The sequence below is a fragment of the Pocillopora verrucosa genome, chromosome 8 (assembly GCF_036669915.1).
Source record: "Pocillopora verrucosa isolate sample1 chromosome 8, ASM3666991v2, whole genome shotgun sequence".
Classification (NCBI taxonomy): domain Eukaryota; kingdom Metazoa; phylum Cnidaria; class Anthozoa; order Scleractinia; family Pocilloporidae; genus Pocillopora; species Pocillopora verrucosa.
In genome coordinates, this window is record NC_089319.1 from 2700505 (window position 1) to 2706738 (window position 6234).

General features: G+C 39.8%; 1 long non-coding RNA gene across 1 annotated transcript; it reads right to left on the reverse strand.

Moving 5' to 3' along the window:
* Positions 1-3150: 3150 nt before the first annotated feature.
* LOC136276852 (uncharacterized) lies at positions 3151-3971 on the reverse strand. Its single transcript, XR_010718454.1, has 3 exons — positions 3892-3971; positions 3736-3799; positions 3151-3333 (listed from the first exon to the last, which is right to left on the reverse strand). It is a non-coding gene; the product is annotated as an uncharacterized lncRNA (long non-coding RNA).
* Positions 3972-6234: the final 2263 nt, after the last annotated feature.

Below are 6234 nucleotides of genomic sequence, written 5' to 3' on the forward strand. Positions count from 1 at the left end.
CTGGTTTCAATCATATTTAAAAAATAGAACACAAACAATTCAGATTGGAGAGCACTTATCAACAAAACTTATCTCTCCCTGTGGTGTCCCTCAGGGATCAGTCCTTGGACCTCTTCTATTTTTACTTTACATAAATGACATTCACCTTTGTTCTGATAAACTAAAATTTTATCTCTTTGCGGATGATACTAATATACTTTATGCTGATAAGAATCTTAAGGCGATCGAGCAAACGGTTAATGTAGAGTTGAATAACGTACATGACTGGTTAACTACAAATAGGTTGACATTGAATACAAAAAAATCAAATTTCTTAATTTTTCGTCCTCGTCAGAAAAAAATGCATTTTTCTCCACAAATAGGTATTTTAGATTGTGAGACAAACCGAAGAGTTAGTTTAGAGCAAAAAAGTTATATCAAATATCTAGGCGTTTTAATTGATCAAAATTTGTCATGGAAAAACCATGTTGACTCTGTTATCGTAAAAGTAAGTAAAACAATAGGGATGATTGCAAAGCTGAGGTACTTCGTTCCCTCTACTGTCCTTGTAAATATTTACAATTCATTAATTCTACCTTATATAACTTATGGACTCCTTGCCTGGGGCAATGCGTCAAATGCTTATTTAAACAAGATTTTAGTTCTTCAAAAGCGAGTTTTGCGCCTAATCTATTTCACCGATCGAAGAGAGCATGCCATCCCTTTATTTGCCAAAGCAAAAATTCTGCCTGTTACGTTCCTATATTATGAAGCCGTAAGTAAACTTATGTTTGATGTGCACAACCAGAGGGCTCCCATTAATATTTTGAAACTATTTACTAAAACATCTCATATTCATACCTACAATACTCGATCATCCAAATCGCAGCTCTTTAGTACAAAGTACTCTAGACTTAACCTACAAAAAAAGGCTTTCTCGCGTGTTGGTGTCAAAATTTGGAATAAGATACCAAAAGAATTCAAAACGTTATCAAAACATTCCTTTAATAAACAAATAAAAACGTCTTTATTTCAGATACTAGATAATGAAGATTCTTATCTTGATGTTGAAAAGATCTCCTCTAAACTTAAGGACTGCATAATTAAAACAAATTGATCCGATTGCTTTCAGTACTAATTTATCTGCTTCTATACTTTATTGAACAACTATTGATGTATTTACCAGTTTTGCTTCTCTTTATAATTTAACAATATCTAACTATTTAGTTTTTAATTTTCTTTATATATTGTAAAAGTTTGTTGACGATTGACCCGCCTCGAATAGCAAATTTGCTATCTGCGGGTCAACATAATCTAAATTATTTTGTAAAAAAAAGAAAAATAAAGTGTGTGTAAAGTGTGTGTACTCTTTCAGCATTTAGTTCGCATCGATTTAAAAACATCTCGCTACTTACGAGTGATATCACTCCCTCTAATAAAGGGCGCAAAGTGAAGTGTTCAGAGGGTAGATTTCCAGTAAGTGCGATGTTCCAGCTGGAGTTAAACCTTGTTTAATACTGACAAGAAAAACACGGCAGAGAAAATTAAAAAAGATTTTTTTTTTCATTATTTTACTTCATTTGAGTTTTTTTCTGGGGTGGGAAAACAGGTTGCTCGCTTGCAAAGTCCGCAGATGTTGTGAACTATCCCATTGCAAGATCTGCCGTGGGTTATTATTTCATGAAACGTGCTAATTGATATTTTGTTTATTAAACGTGTTAATTGATTTTATCCAACAAAAGTCAATAAAGCCATAAGTATAACTGACAGGAGTTAACGCCTCGAGTAGATGGTGGGGGGGCTGAATTCTTTTGGTGTTCAAAGCTCGTCATGAACTGAACCTGTAAAAAAAAAAATCTTCTTGGGTGAGAAGAACGATTTGGAGGGCAATTTTCGGAAATTCTCCAAAATAAGAAAATACTACTAAATACATGTTGAGGATCCTTGGAATTTTCGCACAGCTGCTTGAATATTCATATCCTGTCGACAACTATCAAATATTGTCGAAAACTATTATACATCGACCCAGTGACGCACTTTGATTGTTGGCCATAGCAACAGACTGACCTGTAGCGGACTCAGTTCACAGTAGTAATCTTGAATGATCTTAGGTGGAAGATCTTGCAGTACATCTTCTTTCAGGCGCCTCAATAGGAATGGTAAAACCTGACGATGAAGGGCCTCCATAGCCGAGGCCCCTAAGAAAGGGACACATGTGTCAATACAGACCACGGTATCACCTCATGTATGACCCACAATGCCATGAAATCTTACTGACAGGCAAAGAGTCTACTGCTAGAGGACCTTCATTTTCTACTTTTTCAAAAAAATCCTCATCGTGGAGGGACAACTCGCTTTCTGTAGGGCGTGGTCTTTGGAATGAAAAGGGTGAGACCGGCGGGAAATCCAGGGTAAAACCATCTAACATTTCAGTCAAATACACGAAGTAGTAACCTTATATAGCTGAAAAGTGGGAGCGTATTGCACGAGCCGGTTTTACGTTTTTTTATTGGGGAAGCACAACATTTATTGTCCTTTTTGTTCAACAAACGCTGAGCCAGATCTCTGGCTGCTAAGGTGGCTAACACATGTAGCTAGCGACTCCGTGGAACTCTTGAGAGGCGGAGAGAGGATGATACCTACGACGGTCATTTAACTGTTCAGATTGCCTTATTTTTCATTTAGGACGAGGAGCTACGCAGGCTTTGTGTTAGCTACTTAGTACTCAATTCCCAGACACTCACCAGCTTCTTGTTCCTTTGAAGACGATTTTGCGTCTCTACTCTGTAGAATGGGTTTACCAAACCGAGACTGAAACTACTTTTCACTTCCGAGAAAACCAGGCATAAAGAAATCAAACAATGACCACAGCTCCAGGACATTATTCTGAAAATAAAACGTAGCAAGTCATCAACGTAAGGCATCGCATCAAGTCTTTATAGGACTGAACAAAGTAAAGCAATACAAAAAACTACAAAATTACGCTATTAGACGGAAAGATAACTCATAACAAAGGAGTATGATGAGAATGAAACAAAAATAAACGACACATTACAACGAGCAACGTCTCAATTGTCACAATTTTTAATGTTGTGACGTAGAATATTTAAGAGACATGAACAACGTTTTGCTGTTCGACAGAAGCTGCTGTTGACATTTCCTCACATTATACCAGGCAGAGGAAAATATTTCGTTCTCCTCTTTGTACGTAAGAAGATTTTAGGATCTACATCTGGAATAACTGTAGAAGCATTGACTCGTCATCTTCCCATATTTAAATCGAATAGCTTGGGTTTGTGTTCCCGAGAGTATAAGTCGATGACTGGCTCGTAGCTGCTTGATGACTCTCGCAAGCTAGAAGGAAGAAAAGAAATGAAATTCAAAGAATTGGAGTGAAAGCCGCCCATTATGACCAGTGTCGATATCAATAACGATGCATTACAAAGAGCTTGCTCACGATTCTGTCCTAGCTGCTTTAAGGGGCCGATGCTTGTTACCGTTCGCCTTTAATTTGAATGCTCGACTACATCGCTACCGTTCCATTTCGGTCGATTCGAAATCATTCTCAAAGAAAATCCATCAATGAAACACCAATAATAAAAAGGAGACCCTGTTTAAATCCTGTCACAGAGATAACACATGGAGAATAACAAAAATACGATATCCTCGTCTCGAAAGGTTTTTTTTTCTGTCAAGGAAATATCATCAAACTCCTCAACGTTTGCTTTCTAAAGGAAACGCCAAAACGTAACCTACCTTTGTTTTTCCATTCTTTATAATATGGCCCACGTCAAGGACACAATAGTTCCAGTGCACTGATCTGTTTGGACGAAACAAACGCGACATTTCGCTGAAATAACTGCTGTGCCTTGACGATGCGCGTTTCAATTACCATTCGGTAATCCTCCTTACCTAAAGAATTCACCGTCGTTTCTTACAATATCGTACGATGCTACGACTAAACTGTGTTTTTTGACCTTGTTACGAAGTCTACGAATAGAAAAGAAGAAACATTGTTTTCAGTGGTCGAATATTGAGGCTCTATGGGTGTAGTTTGATCGGTAAGTTCCTGTTGAACCTCTGTCTTTCGCTTTCCGTGGCCGAGAAAAGGGGAACAAATTCGAATAGACTTCATATAAGAATTCCTTTACGTAAAGAGTGACGAATATAACTATTTAATTTCCCCTCAGATTGCCCACTCAAAATTTTTAACTACATTTATATGTCTCCATTTAAATACAGACACCAAACAACTTGCTCTACTTCTTAGAAAGCAATGCATACCGTCAGCGAACAATAACAGAGTCCAAGAACTAACCTTTGTCTCTCAGACGGCGGGCCTGTATAGTGCAATGGTTTAAGGAAATCTTTGTTGACTTTTTTTTCCACCTCGCACGCCCAACGTCCTGTTAGTTTTTGTGGGCAAATCACGAGAGAAGGCAAAGGTTCGTAATCAGTATTACCTGTCTCCTGTTCCGTGCCGAGAAAAAGAAAAGAAATGTCAGAACTATGATTCACATAATTGAAAGTTCACTCGTTTTTCCCGCGATGTAGAGTCACTGATAAGAATTAGATCTAACACTAGACCCGCTCCTATGTAAAGAGTTTGGATTATAACGTGCGCCTGATGGAGCTTATCACCTTAAAAAAAAAAGACCAGCAGTTTGGCGGTAAAAAGTGGCCATTATATGGTAACGTTAGACCGTAAGAAAACGTAGACGACTTTATGTGAATAATCACGGTAAACAACAACGATCGTTTCAGTCTAGTACTCTTTCCTCTGTTTCGTTTCTTTCTTTTTCTTCAAACTACTGATTATTTTATTGTTTCCAAAATCAACCTAGAGCATAACTTTTTGACTTGTAATTGCTATATATGGCCAGAATAAAGATAATCCCTTGTAACAAGGAAACCAGAAGGAAAGACAACTTCAATCTCCGAAGCGCCTGTTCTATGTTACTACGACCCCTCACAGAACCTAACCATACTTTGTGATGCCAGCCTTGGCGCAGTTATACTTCAGAATGGCAGGCCAATAGAGTACGCAAGTCGTTCCCTCACCGATACAGAAACACGGTACGCTTAAATAGAGAAGAAGATGCTGGCGATTGTCTTCGTTCTTGAGCGTTTCAACCAGTACACATTCGGCCGACATGTATACATCGAAGGTGACCACAAGCCACTGGAAATGATTCTACAGAAACCACTCGCCCGAGCACCGCGACGCCTCCAGTTAATGATGATGCGGCTACAGAAATACGATTTCACTATGAGCGCGGCAAAAACATGCACTTGGCCGACATGCTGTCAGCCAGCACCACAATCCTGAAACTGAAGAGTCACTTTGCCCGCTATGGCATACCTGATCAAGTAATTAGTGGCAACGGACCGCAATTTACTTCGGACGAGTTTATCAACTTCTCCAGAACATGGGACTTTGAGCATCTTACTAGTAGCCCTGGAAATAGCAAGGCCAATGGCAGGCGGACACAGGGGTGAAAACAGCTAAGCGCATGCTGAAGAAATCAGTCAGAGCTGGAACCGACCCATACCTCGCCGTACTCGATTATAGAAACACACCCACGCAAGGAATGACAACTCAGCCAAGCACAACGCCGGATGAGCCGAAGGACCAAGACACTCCTTCGTAAAACTCAGAGCCTACTACTGCCTAAGACTATAAACCTGGAAAGTGAAAAGAAAGGGCTGCAACAGCGCCAGCAGGCTCAAGCCAAATACTACAACCGGTCAGCAAAGGATCTATCCAGCCTGTCTCAAGGTAACGTTGTTAGAATGAAGCCATCCAATCGTAGCGACAAGTCTTGGCGTAAGGCCCAAGTCACCGCAAGGCTTGACGAGCGATCATACACCGTTGAGACGGACAGCGGAGCAGTCTACCGCAGAAATCGACAACATCTGCGAAAAACGTCTGAACCACCCATTGAACCCATCACCACAGAGCCAAAACCGAATAGGGCCAGTAGAGATGAAAAGGCGACTACAACCACAGTATCTACCGCTGGTCAGAGGAGTGCCCCTCATAAGTCACACCCTAAAGTGGTGACCGTCCCAAACAGTGTCGGAGGTCAGAGCGAGTCAGGAAGAGCCCTGTATACCTCAAGGAATATGTCTGTGACCTACGTTGACTAGCAAAAGTAAAAATTTAAAAATGTCATTCTAGATGTGTACGTTTAGAAAACTGGTATAAATCTGCTCATTGACGTAAGACAAGAATTTTTTTTTTCGGCTTCAATT